The sequence below is a fragment of the Buteo buteo genome, unplaced genomic scaffold, assembly GCF_964188355.1.
Source record: "Buteo buteo unplaced genomic scaffold, bButBut1.hap1.1 HAP1_SCAFFOLD_110, whole genome shotgun sequence".
Taxonomy (NCBI): domain Eukaryota; kingdom Metazoa; phylum Chordata; class Aves; order Accipitriformes; family Accipitridae; genus Buteo; species Buteo buteo.
In genome coordinates, this window is record NW_027439274.1 from 205999 (window position 1) to 225615 (window position 19617).

Genomic DNA, 19617 nt, shown 5'->3' on the forward strand with positions numbered 1-19617 from the left:
TCTTACAAAGTCTTTCATTATCTTGCAGTAATTAAATGTCCCTCTCTGGGTTTACAAATTCACTTATGTTCTGACCCTATTTTTGAGCCTGCTGCAGTGATAACTTCCATGGCCCTTTGTTTTGACTGCATTATTCACCTTCCCTCTCTTCTGACTGGCCTTTACTGATGTATGATGTTTGCAAAGAAGACACTTGCATGATCTTTCTAGGCTACTTCTGTTTATCATCTTTGACTTAGTCCTGAAGCGGCAACTTGCATCTCTTTTGTGATGCCATCCTCTATCAACAGTGTGTCAAAATCGAACAAAAACACCTTTGGATTTTCTCCACTTGTGTCACGTTTCTGAGGAGAGTGCCTCCTAAAAGCTTGTTAAAAACAAACACACACCACCACTCCACCACACCCGAAAAAAAAACCCCAAACCAAAATAAGAACAACAAACCCCCTTTCTGTCTCCTTTTTATGAAGCATGAGGCATGGAGAAATACCTGTAATTTCTCGGATGGTTTCTAATTAGCTTTCATTCAGAATCTGTTTGAGTTAAGTTCTAGGCACACATGAGCTGCTGTTGGATGTGGGTTGAGGCTAGCAAAGAAGCTGTCTTCTGAATTATGAAAATAATTGGTATCTTCAAAGGCACTTGCAGCAGCTACAAAACGGAAGCGGCACAGATGTTCACAATGAAACATAGTAAAGTGTGTGAGGATCCCTAAACGTAATGATGAATTCAGCAGAGAACAGAGAAACCTTTTGCCAAACAAACTGTCGCCTTCTTCCTTACTCTACTAGGGTAAATGATATACCACATCCTTTGCTTACATCTGGAGAATGCGTTCTCCCCAGAGAAGACAAACCATTCCACTTATTGAGAGAACTGGAGTATAACATTGTGAATGTTTTATGTTAAAATCTTTGTTCCAATTTCCCGTTTGTTGGGTTTGGGTTTTTTGTATTTATTTTGTGTGATAATTGTGTTCGTTCATTCTGAATGTGCTGGAAAGGAGCTATTCTTAAAACCTGTAATTGAGTCCGATCTGGAAATTAGTAGTGCCTGCTGAGTGATACCAGAAGAAGGGGCAGTATGACTGAAACCTGTCACAGAGATGTTTGCTATTCCGTAAATTTTTTTTGTTGTTCTCAGTGAGTGTTGTGCTTTGTGAGTGATATAACAGAATTAAGCCAAAATAGGAAGTGGTGTTTTAAACATATCAGCTATAGCGTTATTTTCTACAAACAAGAAACAATGTCTTGTCTTTTACAGTAATATCGCCTGACACCAGTGTATCAATCTTCAGCTGGCAAGTGAATACATGTGGTCAGGGAAAACCATCTGCTTACTTGGGTGTATTTGACATTAATCGCTGGTATCGTGCTCAAATGCCAGATTCACTAAGGTATATTTTTATTAAGTTGTTTTCAATATCCCTACAAATCAATCATTTGGAAGTCGGTGTTTAGCTTATGCACTTGCTTGCTTTCAGGCCAGAAGAACTCCTTCATGATTGCCCCTATTTTGCGTTGTGGTCACTGGATACTGTAATAAGCATGACTTCTCCAAACCCCATTTTGGATATTCTGGTACACGAGCGGAGTCTAAGTCAGGGAGTTCCTCTTTCTCGTCCACCACCTGAGCAGTTTTTTCATCCAAGCTCCTACAATTTTGGTAGGTATTTCACTGCTTTTGATAGTGATAAGCTTAAAGTGAGGTCAAATGCCATTTATTGGTTCTCCTGTTCATTGTTTGTCACTCAAACCCCATCTGAAACCAAAAAGCCCCAAACGCCCACAAGCCCAACCCTTGATTACGTTGTACTAACAAGGTGTTTAACACTGTGACACATATCTGACAGTCTGCTGAGTTTTGGGTTGTGGTGCTTTTGTAATGTAGCCTGTGAAGGGGTGATGGTCATCAAATGAAATGACGTTGAACTGAAGCTCAGAGCAGAGCACCTTGATAGCACTAGAGATAAAATTGCTACACGCAGTAATTATTTTCAAAAAAGTAAGTTTGGAAGTGATCTGATGAAGAAAATGGGTACTCAGTTACAGCTTTCCAGATACTGCTATTTACAAAACGTAAAGTGGTCATAAGCTAAGTGCGAGAGTATGGAAGGCTGTCAAACGTTCATTGTCTCTGCAGATGGTACGTGCTTGCTGAGCTCCGGAGTTGTTCGTATGACTTGCACCGGCTTCCAGAAGGAGGTGATCTTTTACTGTATCTTTATTGAGAATGGCAAGAGATGAACCTTTCCTATGTTTTCTATTGCACTGCTTTCAGGGTCGGAGACCATTTTATGCCCATCCTGCCCATCCACATGCATGATTGCAATGGTGTCCTGCCAGTTTTATGCAAATGGTAACATTTTAGGTCCACTCTTGGGACTGTAGAACTACCACTGTCTCCTGTTGAAGCACGCTGAGGGATTGAATGTCTAGAGCGGAATACAACGTTGCTGTAGGAGCAGGAACAAAACTGTTGTGGAAGTTGGGGAAAGCTGTTACTTCTGCATTACCCATCAGTGGAACTGCCTCCATAGTCTTGAGTTAGGGTTTTGATGCCTGATTAACTTGAAAAAGGAGGGCAGAATGGAGAAAATGAAATATTACTTAACTGTTTGAGAAGAAACGATTATTTTTTTTTTCTCCCGCACTTGGCCAAATTAAAACTTCCAAGCCACTGCACAGCTTGTGACAAATAATTCTGAATTAAATTTCAGCTCGCTAAGTGTTTCCAACATAAATCAACTTCTGCACAAACAAGCACAGAAAGGGTCTTCCAAAGCGTGATTTAAAGTTGTGTGCTAGCTTTAGCTTATATAGAATACATTTTGTGTCAGTGTTCAGGGTAAAAAAAGGTCTGTGTATTGACAGAGAAGCTAGAGAATACTTAATTAAGCATTGCAAGGGCTGACCTTTTGTTTTACAGGATATTTTTTATAAACCGTAGCGGTTAGTTTGGCTGCCGTCTTTAAGACTCTACGTAGTAGTGCTTACTGATGCAAGCTTTCTAACAATTTAAGTGAACATTTTTTTTTATTTCTCTTAGCGATTATTCAGAACCTTAGTGACTGAATAATACTGCTGTCTTAATCCGTAGTTTTTGATTAATGTTTCAGGCCTTGAAATTTTTAAAGAAATGTGGTCCTTCTATAAGTGAAACCATTCACGATAGCTACAACAGGTGTCTTGTAGCTGGCTTGCTGTCTCCAAGACGCGTTGATGTCCAGCCATCCAGTTTGAGTCAGGTGAGTGCGTATCAGGGAATCAAGGGGGAAATACATCCATCTCGTCTGAGAGGGCTGTAGAGGCTACAAGACATGATAATCTGATTTTCCTATTATTCGCAAGTTGCACTGAAATGCAGGTGTTGACTTGAGTTAGCAGAAGTTATAGTATTCTTCAATCCAAACTACCGAGTTTGAGTGGGGGCAGCACTAAGAGATCTGCGTTGAGAGACCCATCTCTTAATTCCGTGCCACAGATACGCACAAGGAAGCGTGCAGGCAGTGCTGGTCATGCGCAACATAAAGCATCTTTCCCTCACAACAACCTTCACCCCATCGGTTTCTCAAAGCATTATGTTCAGTGCAGTAGCTGACTATGGGGGTGCCTCACTCGGATGCGAGCTGTTGCAAACATCAGCTTGCTGCACTAGACGTGATCGCTTGCTTCCAAGGAATTGGGCTGTGGTAAACAATTACTCTTGTCAGCTCTGCCCGACAACTTCATCACCGCTCCCCCTCATCTTCCCTTCATCAGTAGGCTTTCCTGCAGCCTCTCAAAGCAGATCTTCACCTCTGTAGCCTCGTAGCCCAATTTACTCTGCTTAGCCTGCCCACTTGTTGCTGCAACACCTGAATCGCCTTTATCTCCTGACACCCACTATCTTCTCTCTGCTTTGTCCCACCATAGTGACTCCCCCCGCCTCGTCACAGGTTTTCCACTTGCAGTGCACCAACCTTTCTCTCTCATCTGAAGAGTTTCATGAGAGACGGAGCCTTTGTGATGAACAGCCCCTCTTCACGCAGGCAGGATCTAAGCTAAACGATTAGCTAGCTAGTCGTCACACAGTGGAGCCATTAGTAGGAAGGGGAGAGCGGTCTTCTCGCTGCCCTCATCTTCCTGTCTACTGGACTGTTCACCAGATTTGTGGAAATGCGTTAAGGCAAATAACACTTCTGCACAGTGTGGTAGCTAAAAGAAGTTTCTTGGCAAGCTGCCCTAGCCCATAGACTGCTTATTTTGCAAGCCTGGCGTAGACTCTTGCATTCAAATGGGATGTTCTGATGTCAGCTCCGGTTTGGAAATAGCTTGGGCAACCAAGACGTGTTTTAATAACCTTTGCTGAATTGTGGCCATATCATTCAGAGACTTGTTATGCATTTGAGCAGGGATTTCTTTTGAAAGTTAGTAAGACAAATTTCAGAATTAGGGTCAAGAAGCTGGGTTTGGAGTTTTGTTTGCCACCGTAAGTAGTATCTGGTGTGTTTCCTTGTCTGAAACCCATTTTCAGAAAAAGATGGACATATCATATGTGTATTCTAATGTGTAGAAATTGCTTTGAATGTAATGATTTTGCCTAGAAGGGAAAGCTACTTTTGAATGTGTTTAAAAAAAACACATAAAAAAAAACAAACAAAGAAAAAAACAAAAAGAAAGAAGTAAAATTTTGTGAAGGGTCATTTCACCTGAAAGAAGTTATCACACCACCAGCTGAAATAAGCTGCTACTTAATAATCGCACGTCTGTGCATAGCTGTGCATTATCCTTCTCAAGGATTACCACTGCATTATAATACAGTATTTGAGCAGCCTACAATTTAAACCTATTAGAATTTAAATGTGTCACGTCTTTTTCTGTCATTTTAGAAAATGGTAAAGTTTTGGGTGTCTGAACTGCTTCATGTCTTCAGAGTCTAGGAAGCTGCTTGCCCTTAGCTTCCCCGTTTCCGTGCAAGCGTTGCACCGTTGTCTTTGCTCTGTCCCCTTCACGCATTCCTGATGGCAAACTTCTACGTGCAAAATGCGTGACGGGTATTAGCAGAGGATGTTACCGGAAATAGTTGGAACTCGGTAAACTGAGACTATACTGCAGAGGCATGCAAATAAAGGTTAGAATCAGCCTTCAGTAAGTTGAAATGTTAGAGGGAAAGTTTAACGTGTTTCTCAGACCAACAAGCAGTGCAGCCTGTGGCTAGAGTTAAGAAAAGGAATGTGGAATTAGCTGCGTGTGTACTAGTGGACTGTGTGATGTCTGAATGAGTGTACAGTTAGAAACAAACGCTTGCTGTTACTGGTTCAGATATTGAAAGCATGTAAGATTCTCAGTTTATTTTGTCGGTTACGTTTAGGAGGAGCAGTTAGAAGCGGTATTGTCAGCTGCCGTCCAGACAGGTTCTTTAGAACTTCTGACTGGATGCATTAAACATTGGGCATCTGAAGGTAATACTTCTTACGTTGTTCTTACGTTATATATTTTTCTAGTTTGCAATTGTCGATTCATTTCTTTTTTGTTTTCTTTTTTTAAAGCGCAGCCAAGTTCTGCTGCTAATTTACAGTTTGTTCTTGAGTGGACATGGAAGAAAGTGATCTATGCAAAAGATGAGTTTGACCAAATATGTGAGTACTAGTGTAGTCATTCTGCCAACACAAAATGGTTCTTTCTAATTGAGCTTATTCAGGAACGTGGCGGTATATGGTACTGCACGGGGTTCTTTAAGCGTACTTTGAAACTCTGAAATTGCTCTGAAGGCTAACGATGTAATATTTATTCTTGAAAAGGTGTTCCGCTGTTTGATGGCTCTCGCAACTTTGTTGACCCGCAGACGTTACAGTCTCTTCAGCACTGCCAGTTGCTTTGGAGCAACCTGAGCACGGTCTTAACCTGTTTTCTAACAGAAGCACAAGAGCTTACTGAAAAAGGTTTGTAATCGTATATATGAAATCTTTGGTATGTTTTACTAAGATTTGGAATTATGCTTGAGTTGTAAGTGTGGAAAGATGAGCTTCTGTTGGTTTTGATGATTGGAAGACAGCCAAATTTAGCTGGGAGAAGGGGCTGAAATCTGAGAAGTTGGGACTACCACTTAATACGCGTTGATTTCAGGGAAACAGTTGGTTGTGGAGTTCATGCAAGTGGGTAGGGGAGGCTACATTCAGCGAGAAGCTGTGTAAGCAGCTGGGTGGAGATTCCAGCAACCGGATGTGGTAGCGCTGCAAATGATTCCTTTTAATTCTTAGCTAGCAATTTATAATTGCATGCGAATGTTGTATTGCAAATTGCTAGAAAATACAAAGGAAGCACAAATGAGTAACTTGTGAAGTAAGTTACTTGAGTTTCTGTAGCTTTTTATGTTATCACTTGTCCTTGGCATATTGAGGGGAAAAGAAGACTATCCCTTTGCTACGGTAAAAATCCCCCGCTACGTGAAAAACAAATGTCTTATTCGTGAGTGTATGTAATAGTTCCGGCTTTAGGTTTTTTTTCTTTGAAGCTTTAGTGAATCTGGTTCTTTGTAGGGGTTGCTTTTTTGGTTTGGTGGTGAATGTGGTTTTTTTCTTCAAATAAGAAGGTGCCACAGAGTGAGAAATGCAAAGACCGCGATGTCTACTGCCTTACTTTTATACTTTCTATTTGGGATGATGAAAGGGGGTTTGTAAAAATGAAAGGAATTGGATAACAAGAATCATCTCGTGCCTTTTTTTCAGGTTTTACAGACTTGACAAACAAGCAGGTGGTAACTGGCCTCCTTTCTTTGTATGCACGAGTGGTCATCTGGTTCTGTCGATCCAGTCTCCTTCCAGAGGGTTTAGGTAAGCATGAACTGTAACACATTTGTAACAGGGAGACTATCCAGTAAGTGATTCCGATGAACACGTGCTTAGCCATGTTTTTGTAAATGTTTTGTCAGTGCTGAAGGTTCTTTTGGTGAAACGGAGATTTTACTGTTTTTTTCAAATACCTAGTGTAGAATAATGCAAGCAGTTTCTTTCCTGGATGTTCCTTAGAAAGAGCAATAAGCCTCTGACTTGAAGGAGTTGCTTGTGTCCACAGCTTGCAAGACTTGGGATTTGAAACAAATTACTATTACACAACAAATCCTGGAATGCTTGTTTTTACAGCAAAGGCATTACCTGCGTGTTTGGAACTTTTTATTCATTGCCTGAGGAAAAAATACACCTCGGCAATACTTCTTTATTTGGGTGGATTATAAAGTCTATTGTCAGCCTTCATTGTCTCACAAATGCTCACATGACATGTTTAAGAAACCATTCCCTTTGAGAATTGTCCTTTCTGTAGTGAGCTTCTGCTTACAGTACGTGTTCTGAATGCTACCTCAATTGTAAACTTGAAATGGCACTTGAGAGAAGAAGGAGTTGAGTCTTGTGTCTCACCGCTCCGTTAGCAAAGGCAGAAAGAGGATTGGCTTCTTTCAAAGTGGGAGGCTTGCCTGTGCTTCTTGATGCTTAGCTCGTATGATCTTCTGTCTTTTTAGTCAAACGTTTTAGTTTCAACATGTGATATTGCTTCTTTAACTTGCTTTTACTTTATTGCCTGTAGATGATGATGCGCGTTTGGGTAGACCTTTCTACAATTACCCTCTGATTCAGAGCTACTACACTGGTCATCGACAGAAACTTGAGCGTTTATCAAGGTGAGCCTTACAGGAGAACTCGAGAACACTTCCACTGCGAAATCAGAAGTGGCAGTGAGTGAGTGGCTTTGCTATCAACAGTTGGTATTTGCTCTGCTTAATGCAGTTGCCGGCAATCCTCTCCGCTTCAGTGATGCATGCGTTCTCTTGAACACGGAGGTTACTTTCCTGTGTTACAACATTTGTGTATACCTCTGCTTAGTACCATTTGTTGGCATCATCGTTTCTTGGTAGCGTACTTAATCCAGCGGCCAATCTGTATCATTTGGTACTACTGAAAAAGGTCATGTGTTCAGGAGAGGGTCAGCGATCTCCCGTTCAGCAAAGCACGGTGTTCACAGAACAGGTGTTTTGGACAGAGAAGAAAGCCAGTTTTAAACCCAAACCAAACCTCATCTCGTTTATTGACTAGCGAGCAAGGGTAATAACTGTATTGGCCTAAATCACAAGTACATTTGTGTGATTTAACGAGATAGTCAGAGTTCGATGTAGTTGGCACACCTAGCACTCTACTGGCTGTTGGATAAAAGTCACTTGCTGAACGTGAACTCTCTTTGCTGCGCTAGCTCACTAGCATATAGGTGATATGCCTTGGATTAGACGATAATAGATTTTTCTTTGGAAATTGTGCTGAAAACTAAATAAAGAGCTAAAGAAGCTTAGGCTATGGCACCGCAAACAAGAACAGGATGCTGCAAGATGAGTTAAGGTGCAAGCTGCGGTGTAGTAGCTATTGACTTTAAAGTTCATCTTACTTAGCTTACTTCTCAAGTAACTTCCATACCGGCTCAGATGTCCCTTAGAAGCATACAACCTCCAGTGTGCTCTTTCTGCTTCTTATTATGGGGAAATTAAAGGGTAGTGTCGCAGTCAGCCAAAGATTGTGATGGACTTGTGAAGAAAGCAATTTTTAAAGCTTCACCCATCCATGGTTGTAATGGTCTGTGCACAGAAACATAAATGCTGCTTAAGATGACACTAAGCTTCACCTGTATGCTCAGCTTTCTGAAAACAACTTTTTTTCAGTAGCAAAAGTGAGCTGCTGAGAACAAAATCTGAACTTTCCGCGGTGTTGTCTTCTCACAGCTGTGTATTGGGACACTCCAACGGGAGGCATTAGACTTGCGCTAAAGAATAGTCCTGGTCTTTTGATACTGTTCCGTTTCCTCTGTTAGACAGTAGGAGAGTGGTTATTTCTGGCACATAAAAAACTTTGTTCACACTTCCTTTGTACTACAAGTAAGACAGCAAAAGAGAGAACCTGAAAACGAAAAGGTCCCTTAGTAGGGGAGCTTTCCAGGATGTCTGTTTGGAACTCCTCGAATCATTCACTATGATCTAACAAACATCTTTCACCTGACTCGGACGTTTCTTTCATGTGCGTTTCAAGTCATAATCATGCCTTTGTGTGTTTGTCACTTTCTTTGCCTCGTGGGAGCTTTTTTCTGTTTGGTTTGACTGGAGGAGATCTGTTACACTGAGAGGCTGGAATTAGTGTTTGACTCTCCAAATCCTTGCTACCTTTTGTTCCAGAGGAAAATGGGATTCTGACTGCTTGATGATTGATGGAATGGTTTCCCAGTTAGGAGACCAAGTTGAGAAGTTGTGGCGGAGAGATGAAGGAGGAACTGGGAAATACCCACCTGCTAGTTTACACGTGAGTGTTACGTTCCCTGAAAACAGCAACGAACCCCCCAAAGCCCCACCCAAAAGCCCATGATTCATGAAAGACAGGAGTTTTTAAAAAACTTTTGATTTTTCATTTTCAGGCACTGCTGGATCTCTATTTGCTAGAAGGCATTGAAGAAAGCTACAAACATGCAATTGTATCCTTTCTCGTTATTTTTACTACACCTTCAGCATACGCACATAAATGTTCTTAAATGTTTGTCACCTGCGCCTTTAATAATGTTTTTGAGTTTATGCTTCCAACACAGTGCAAGTGAAAACATTTAGTTTAGAATGAAGGCGTGGACAGGAGCATTGTTTTATTTCTTTGTACCGTGGATTCTTTATGATTTTTTTTTTAATGTTTTGTTGCAAAGTCTTTTCTGACATGCGAAAACAGGTTTACTGAGAAATGTTAAAGATAAAAATCTCCCTTGGTTTTTCTCAAAACTTAGCACAGTGTTTAATTTTTTAAAGCACCCGTACCTGTAGCAAATGGCTGCTTACTAGGATGATGCAGTAATACGTGCTGCTTGAGAGCAGAAGGATTTCTAACCGGTACCTGATTTTTGCCCAATTCATCCGTCTTCCAGCCCAGATAGCAGTGCTTGCTTTTGTTCTGTTAGAAGTGCAGGCACACCGAATAAGAAAGGGAGAGAAGAGAAAAGTCATCGGGCAGAAACTTAATTTTTAAGCTGCTGAAATATACAGAATTACTTTTTGTTGTTTGCTGCCTAACCCGAGAGGGGAGCCTAGAGAGCAAGGGGTTTAAAAACGGTTGTACCCCAGAGCTGTCTTATTAGAATATGTCCCTAAAAACGGATGTCAGAAAGAGAAAATGACACTACCGATGAGTGATCCGCATACTGTTTTAAATCCAGTGTCAATCATTCAGTGCTACGTTGTCTTGTAAGGACACCTTAATTTACATTGTTCTATATACTCTGGAAATGAGGAAAAAACCAACGGTAGAATTTGTTTGCTTTAATAATTAAGTATTGGATGTTCAGGTGTTTTGAGTGTCCAACTGGTAGCTCCAGTGACTAAAGAGGGAGCCCGAGTTTGTAACAACGGAAGTATTTAAGTATCTAAAGTTAACCTTTCTGAATGCCTTACAGAAATCAAAGAGTATTTCTTTGTGGCTATTTATTCAGAATGCAGTTTTGTGGTTAGGACCTGACCGTCCTCAAGTTAGAATAGCTCAAAATGGCAAGACTAATACGGCAGTATTTTCTGCTTCCTACCACTTGTATATCCTGACTTCACTGTGTTTTTCGAAACGTGATGTGATAAGTGTTTGGTCTTCCAAATTGATTAGCCTTAACTAGATACTTGATGTCAGACAATTTACTTGCTGCTAGATATCACGCGTTCCTTTCCGAATAAAACAGAGACTTCAATCGACTCCTTCCCAACTGCCTTTGCTATCCCTTGGGGACTTGTTAAGCTTGTTGAAGGTTTTTGGCTTCTAGATCACAATGATTACGAAGTAAGTACGTTACAGTTCAGTTAGACATCCCTTACAGTCCAAAGCTGTAATCTGTAAAATGATTTTAAAAAATCGGTGCTTAGCTAATAACAGGTGCTACAACATTAGAAGCCCTTTTGTCATACTGCTTCGACATCTTTAGCAATAAGTTATAATCTGAAATTCTCTTTTAGCCACTTTGACAGGAAATGGATTAAAACAAAGAAGAAATCAACTTTAATCATGCTTGATACTTGAGTTTTCAAAGCCATCCATTTAGGTTGCTTCCAGCAGACCGATGGAGCGCTTTCTCAAAGACAGTGTTTTAGGTACTTTAAATATTAAAACTATGATCATAGCAGCAAGGTTTGAGGCAGAAGACTGCAGAAGTGACTGTTCAACCTAATTCATGTTCTTTCTGATGCTGAAGGTTGTTCTTTGCCTGTCACAAAGTTAATATATCTGTTTGTCTGGGAGAATAGCTTATTATTTAGTAATGTATTTATAGAAAGTGGTGTTTGTACACAGAGATTTGGTTACTCTGGAAAAGTGTGAATTACTCCTTTTAAAACACTCGCTTTGTTCTGTATGGCTAACTGGATTATTTTTTTTGCAAATACTTGAGAATTTTTATCTACAGTAGTTAGTCATCTAAGTTTATTTGACACACGTCCACCCTTACTTAAGATACTTTTGAATGTTCTTGTGGCGTGCGTGCACGTGCATATGATAATACACCTGACCTCTAACCTCTACAGAATTCACTGGCCCTGCTCTTTCATCCAGCCACAATCAAAACTGTGTCATGGCAGCACAGGAGAATTATTCAATCCCTGATGTGCCAAGGAGAGCGTAGGCGAGCCCTCAGATACATACAGATGATGAAGCCAGCAATGTCAAGCAGCAGTGAAGTGCGGCTTTTCCTCACGGTGTTGTTGTCCAATAGGTAAAGAAACCTATCCCACCGTTTTGGCATTCCAATATTGTGAAAGGTGGAGAACAACTAATGCGAATCACCATGCCCTAAATTCCCTTTAAACTCTGAATACAGTCGTTTGGGGGCATCTTTTTGGTGATACTATTAATATTCCTTTACATCTCAAAAAATTGAATTACAGGTGCGTGGTGGAGGCTTGGGGTCTGTTGCAGCAACATGCCACCAGGTTAAACATCAAAGAGCTGTTAAAACACGTGTATGAAATCTGTCAGGAGATGGGACTAATGGAAGACTTACTGAAGCTACCTTTCACAGGCACTGAACAAGTAAGTGTGGACACGAAAAAAATCTTAATGGTCTCTTTGAAAAGAGAAGAGGCAGAATCATAACAGATTTTTGAAATGTGTTATTTCTCATAGGAGTGTTTGGAGAAGATTTTACAGAGCGATGCTGCTGTCCGGAATCTTAGATTTCCTTTAGACCACCATGTGCAGCGTGCCAACTATATCCCAGCGCTGCAGTCGAATCGTTCAATGAACGTTAATCTTACGGTAAGCGTGAAAGTTCTGTCAAGTGTGCAGGTTTCTGTTAGGTGTTACTAACCATTTTTGGTAGTAAATAAAATAAAAATCAACGCTTTGGTTTTTATACCATTCTTTGAAATACTAGGAATAAGTTTCTACACTTTCCGTTCCAGCTGAACCTAAAAGTTGAACAAAATATTTCACTACTCCAAAGCTACTGCGTGAAGTTATAAACTAAGTGTTGCAGACCATTGTTGACTCCACTTAAAATAGTTTGTTTGCATCTAAGGAATAATGGTTTAGATTGCCGAACACTGTTTGTGTCACTCCTTTCTGTGGCATGAAGAGTATGTTGTATGTCACCTCTTGAATCTTGCACACAACTTTATTTTTCTAGCTGAGAGCAGTCTGGATGCCAATGCACAGGTAAAATCTGTGTGCTGGTTTGGTTTTCTTTTTATTTCCTCCAGTTATAGCATGAGCTCTGCGACTCCACAACTTCTGTTTTACCCCTTTGATGACAGAAATTCTTATCTAACTTCTGTTTCTCAAAACAGCCAGATTAAATTTTGCATTTTGCGAACTTCTGTTATGAATCTGTGATACATTTTCTGTGTTCCAGAACCATAGTTTTCCAGTGGATCGCACTTATAAGGTGGTCTTGGAAGGTTTAGGTCCTGCATTTGAAAACTTTCATTTGGCCAGAAGGTGTGTGTAGGTAGCCTTTTCTTACTTGTTTTAATATTCACATCATTGCGTCCACTGTAATTTGCAGTTGCCCTGAATATTCAGTCATCTCGGACATTGGTGTTTCAGGAAAAACAAGGGAAAGCCTGCTATTTCGTAAGCCATTTGAAAATTGCAGGTGAGAACAAGCGTATCGGAGTGAGGTTCTGCCGAGTGCCAGAATTGTTTCAACTTGAAGTTGTAGGTTCTGTTCTTATCCTAGTCTGCCTTGCCCTTTGCTGAAATTACCAGGTGGAATTGGTGTGTGCCAAGGAGTAGAACTTGCTGCTCCTCTGTGCAGTGGCGGTATTATACAGTATCTGTGGAGGAAATGTATTCACTAATTAGAAATAGCAGAGATAGTTGTGTGCAGTGAACTTCTTGTAATCAGTTACCTTCTTGCTTTATGCTTTTTGTTCATCAGAATGATCGTGAGCCTGGCTTGAGAGAGAGAGCAGTTGCCAGGAATTCTACATTGCACCAATATGGCAAGATCCTTCCTAGAGTTCAAAGGAAGCTGGCCGTAGAGAGAGCCAAGCCTTACCACTTGCCTTCATTGGTCTCAAGAGAAGGTAATTTTTAGGGGAGGGAAATACAATGGACAACTGACCACGACTTTGATCACACAAGGCTGATATTTTTTCCCCTCTTGCTTTACAGTCGCAAGACCAAAGCCGTTATCAACAGTAACAAAACAAGCAAATGCAGGAAATGTGCGTACAAGAGCAATGTTCATCAGTAATGTATTGTCCAAAATTGGAGAAGTAGCGTTAGAAAATGAGCAGAAAACCAGTTGCTCACGCCGTGATAGGTAAGCAGCCTTTTAACAAAGTTTAGTCTTGAGCTGCGTGTTTGGAGAGAGAGAGAGAGAAAAATCCACTTGAATTATGTTAGTGTTTTGGAGGGAAGGGGCACCTGAATAAAGCTTTCTTTGGCTTTTTTTGCACCTACAAGATATAACATTTAAGAATCAATTCATCTTAAGTAATACTTGGAGTGAGAGTTCTTCTGCTATGACAATCTCATTTATGCAAATACATCTATTTACATTACAGTAAATGTGTTTACAGAATTTAAGGTAGCTGAAACGAAACCCATGATTGCCAACAAGCTATTGGTGTACAGGTTTTGGTAGACTTGATTGTGTGATCAAATAGCAATCTTTTACCACTTTGTGCCCAGCTTCTGCTTCGTTTCTGCCTTTTCCTTTTTTTTTTCACTCAAAACCAGGCAGAATTATAAAGAGCAAAAAAGAAGCTAGCAGTTGTCAGATGATTTTCCTAGAGGTAGTATATTCAAGGTGAAACTTGAATTCTGGTACGTTTGGACTTGAGGGGAGTGCAAGTCAGTTACATTTTCCTTTTAATTCTAGGCCTAGAGCTACAGAACCACCAGTCATAACACGTCCTCTCCCTGATGCAGAGTTGCCCGATGCATTTGTTGGGACAGCCGTTAACAAAATTTAGCTTTGTACCTGTTAAAGAAAAGGTCGGCTTGGGGACACAACTAAGTGGAGAATTTGAAGTGGCCCCAGCATTGAAATGCAGAGGAATTTTCTTCTGACATGAGAATTACATCACTGGTGCAACGTAAAATTGCATTACTCTTGCCTCAGATGGCAGGGATTTAGGAAATTAAGTGACATCACGAAATCATGAAAAAACAAGAGAAAGCCTGTAACTTGTTCATGGGCCTGATCTATCAGCCCAGCAGTGCGGGTTCACCTGTATTTCTTGTTCATTGAAAGTTTTTGTTATGTATCATCTCAGATGTCTTGAGCACAGCTCAAGATTTTATTTCATGTATTTATTTATGTTCATATTTTCAATTGTGTATCTTCACAGATTGCCGGATTTGGTGGTTCATCCTGTTCCTTCAAGTTCTGCAGCACAGGGTGGTAGCTGGCAGTCACCATGTAGCGCTTCTACTTCATTCATGGCATCCAGCCCATTGAAATCAAATATGCTTGGTTCCATCTCACAAAAGAATTTTTCAAGAGCACCGGAGCTGAATTTACTGGAGACACCTCTTGTGGTTAAGGTTTGTGTTTTACAAAACAGGATCAACCAACCGAAGCAAAAGCCTGTAAACTTTGTTTAACATGAAACCACCAAAGTATTTAACACAAAGTATTTAACATATTTTCTTTGGAAAAAGAGCAGTGCAGAGGCTAAACTTTGTCCTCTCTGCTGGTACAAACTCACTTTAATTTGAACTAATACTTTTGACAAGTGAAGTCTTCCATTTTGAAGATTTAATAGGTCTTAAATTAAATATTTTTTTTTCTTTTCATAGAGAGCTAATGTTTTGGCCACAGCTGCTTCTGGTTTTCCTGCGTTTACTCCTCGGTCTATTCTCAGATCCAGCCTTCGCACTACACCCCTAGCAACTCCTTCTGCATCTCCAGGACGATCTCCACCTCCTCCTCTACGAGCAAAGGAGCGTAGAGTATCTTTCAGGGAAGAGAACTTGAATGCAAAATGGACTGTTGGGGTAAGCTGGCCTGTAGTTAGTGATCTTTATAGTTAAAGGCTTTACAGACTGTGATTTGATTTAGTTTTTTTCAAGTTTTCCAATACTCCTTATATTGAGAACTGGAATAGCAAATCAGAACGGCAGACTTGAATTTGGTCCAAAAAGGTTATGTTAGACCTTCTGTAACATCACCTGCCTGCAGGAACATATTCTTAACAAATACCAGCCACCTTGGTGGTTTTTACTCCAGCATCACTAGGCGCTGTGATTGTTCCAAATTGCATGTGTGCAGCTTCCCGCTATACCTTTTGAAATGGTGGTATGGCAGGAGGGTAAGGAATACAGATTGAGTCAGTTGTTTGGGTTCGTTAAGCTTTGTGAATGAAACACCTCTGAAAGCAACAAAAGTCATGAGCTGCATTTACTCTCAGTCTCTCTTTTTGCAAGGCCTGGGTTTCCTTAAGCTATGGTAAAAATAGACTGCCGATGAAGAGAGCTGTATGGCTGTCTCTTCTCTAGCCCTAAAGTTCTTGGTTTTGCTTCTTGCCTTGCACCAGCGATAGCATTTGTGTAGTTGTCAAATGAAGTCTGTCCACCTGGAAGTTGCCCCCTTCTGCTCCTCCTTTTGTTCTGTCAGGTGGCTTCCCTGATTCAGCTCGTCATGCAGTTGCCAAAGTAATGTTCCAAAGCTAGTATCTACCTGGAGGAGCTTTCCGTACCTGTACTAACAAATTGTCTTAACCTGTTTTTATCGTACCTGTTATTGCCTGTTATAAAGAGCTAGTCAACTGTAAGAAGAGGCTCTCTCTCCTGTAGGAAGTTCTTAGTAATAGTGCAGTGTGGCCGGATTAATTTACTTGTTCCACGCCACAGGCATAGTGAACGCTAAAATATGTTAGTAGTGCATACAAGCTGAAAAGGCAAGCATAAAAAAAGAGAAATCTTGGAGTTATGATTTTAGGTATGCAAAGCTCCCTCTTCTTGAAAACACAGTAGTGAACCCAATGAACAGCCTTGAGACGACAGGGTAAGCAAGCACTTACAAGGCCCACTTCATCTTAATTCTCCAAGGCTGTGGAAACTCAATAAGCAGTCAACAGTGGGATTGGTTTTTACACTCCGCTTGAAAAGCTAAGATAGTGCTAGCATGAGAACTAATTTTGTAGCGCCTTGCTTAAGGCGACACTTGCAAAACTGACAAATATCGGTATATATTTGTTCTTTTTTTTTGTCTTGCTTTGACAAAAAGCATATGTGTGATCTTGATTGTGAACTTTCTTTTTAAAAAATAAAGGTAACGGAAGATAACAAAGCACCATCTGGAGTTTCATCTGAGCATCATCACGGAGTGGTGGAGGATGCTTGGTCGGAAAGTAGAGATAAACCAGCTCTGTTTCCTCTGAGCAATCCCGAGGAAGGTGGTGCTGAAGTGGAAGAGTCTGGAGACGGTTTGGAGAAAACGGATGTCAGCAAAGAAAACAGTAACTTCTCTGCCAGGTCAGACCAAGCTGCTTTGGAGTATCATGATGCAAAATCACCTGGCGATTTTGAAGATGAAGTCATCTTTATAGCTGCTAATCCAGCTAATTCTTCCGCTGAAGAAACTGCCGATTTTGAAGAACTGGAGAAGGAGGAAGACAGTGAAATAGTTGAAGAGAAACCCTTCCCGATGGGACAACCAGATTCATCAGAACTGAGAAAAGCAGCTGGTGTGTTTCCTGCTATGATAACCTAAGCTTCTGCATTTTTCAAATGTCTTCAAAAGGCTAAATTACTGACGGGTGCAACAGTCCATGATGAGCATTCACAAATGTCCGAGGCACTTCCTTGTCCTAGGCTTTCAAAATTGCCACTGTGTTTTGAGCCCTTTTTTAGGTCTCGTGGACATTCTGCATGTATACTGCTTTTGGCTGGCATTTCTTGTGTGTAATTGCAGCGGAGAGGCAGCAGCGACTTGTGGGAGTTTTGAGAGGGGTACAAGCTGAAAACTTAGGCTTCTGGTTCTGTTTTAGGGGGACTTCTGTAGGCTGCAGGTTTTTTTACAGCACGTTTAGCCTATGGCGTGCTTTGACTAGATAGGTAATTTTTTGTTGTTTTGTTTTTTTACCCCCCTCGTTAGTGCTCAGTTAAGTAGTTTTCTTTGGGAAGTGAGTCTGCTTGTGTATCTGCTTCTCATTACAGCCATGTTTGCTCCTTTTGCTGGCTCAACAGCTTCTGCAGCCTTTTCCAAACCTATTTCAGCTGGTCTTTGGTAATTCAGCTCAATTCAACTCATTCAAGCCAGTGCAGCTGCTGAAGATGTGTTCATATGAGCAGGTCTGCTGGCAGATTAGAAGAGATGTAGCTCACTAGGTGGTGAGCAGTGATGAAGAGCTGGGAATGACAGTGGTGCAGGAACAGGGAGAAGATGTGTAAACACAGCTACAGTCAGGATTGGACAAACAGAGCTCAGTCCGCTCAGCTCCTTAGAACAAAAGTTTGCTATTCCTGGGAGAGGTACGCAAGTGTCGGAGTTCTGCGTCCGAGGTCTCGAAACAGTTTGTAGCGGGGAGCGTGTACTCCGGTATCAGTGCATCATATGCAGCCTGATTCAGTCCTAAGCCTGAGATGATTCCGGAGGATCCTGGAGAGTCACTGCTGCTCCTGAAGCTCCTCAGCTCCTTTTCTTTTTCAATAAGAGCAGTGCCCAGACAGGGACTCCGTGTACATGGGTAAAAGGGGTTCTCCAGGTCTGAGTGTTTCTAGTAAGATAGGTCAAAACATTTGCCTGTCTGCTTTTAGCTGCCCTGTGTTTGGACAAGAAATCAAGGGTGCTTTTCCTTAAAAACAATGATAAGGTCCTAATCATTAAAGAATAACCTTATGAAGAAAGTTTGTCATTGCCGGACTATGGTACAAACAGTTCTGTACAATTTCGGTACTCTGGAAGCGTTAGGGGGCAGTCAGTATAGCTCTTGTTTGGGCTGAGCTAGCAAAATTATCCCAGTCCTGCGTACTGTCTGCAAAGGTAATTGTTGGATCTGGAGGAAGCAGATGGCAGAAACAAAGAAGAAAAGGAGGAGGGTGTTTCTAGAATTTGGCCTGTTGAGAGAAAAACAGGCTAGCAAGCAGTTGGGTTTCAACACCACCAGTCAACCGCTAGAGAAAAGAACAGGAGACGACCTTAGATGCATTCTTGTAGAAGAGGGGAAACGAAATCAGGAAAGGAAAGAAGCATTGCTGGGATGAGTTAAATATCCAAAGAGAAATAAGAAAAACTTCTGACCCAATTTTAAGAAGGAGGGATGTTTCCTGAGGTTTTTATGTATTAGGTCAGTAACATATCAAGTTGAGTTTGTAAACAGAATGTCAATGGCCATGTTGTTTTCTTGACGGAAACTATGCATCAGACTTCTGGTTTTACTGGACAGAAGAACTCAGACCTTCTGTGCAGTTGAAGTCTTGGTAGCGTTATTTTGTTAGATCACCATCCTAGGTGAAATGCGTTACGGCTCTCTCGAAAATCATATGAGCATTTTGAAAGTAATGATGTTAAGTGCAACAGGGAAGTCACCCATCTGTCTGTTTTTGTAGGATTTGTGGAAGAATCAAATGCTGACCGTCTTACCCTTCCTGAGGATGGTAAATGGTTGTTTAAAGCTGCTGAGGCTGCTACTTCTGGGACTGCAAGTGAAGGGTAAGTTTATGAAATATAGATACACCTTTAGGTTCACACAACATGTGACTGCTGGCTTTCCTGTGTTTGAAAACTATGATTTTTGAGCTGGTATTGGTTCTCTCCTGTGTTCTTAAATACAACAGGTTTCCTGTTCCTTTCTGTCTGTGGACAGAACTAATGTGGCATGAAGAGAAGTCAAATTGACGAGCTGTCAGTTTGAGCCTTTTTTTCTCAAATCATTGCAGACCCCAAAGTAGCGGGATAAGGATTTTGTTCAGCAGGCTATATGCACCTTTTTACAGTTTGAGGGGGTTACTAAGCAGATACTGTGAAGAGAAGCCCTGCTTTTGTCTGAATGTTATGTCGGTGCAAATTACACCTGAGATTCCTGTAACTTTAGTGGGTTTATTGTGGGGCTTGAATACTTTCTGGCAGTATTTTATACACTTAATTTCTATTTTCTGTGTGTGGTCAATTAGCACCTGTTTGTTTCTGGAAAGGGAAG

General features: G+C 41.0%; 1 pseudogene; it reads left to right on the forward strand.

Moving 5' to 3' along the window:
- The window catches only part of LOC142028035 (protein ELYS-like), a 43016-nt pseudogene that overhangs the window by 16275 nt on the left and 7124 nt on the right, over positions 1 to 19617 (forward strand).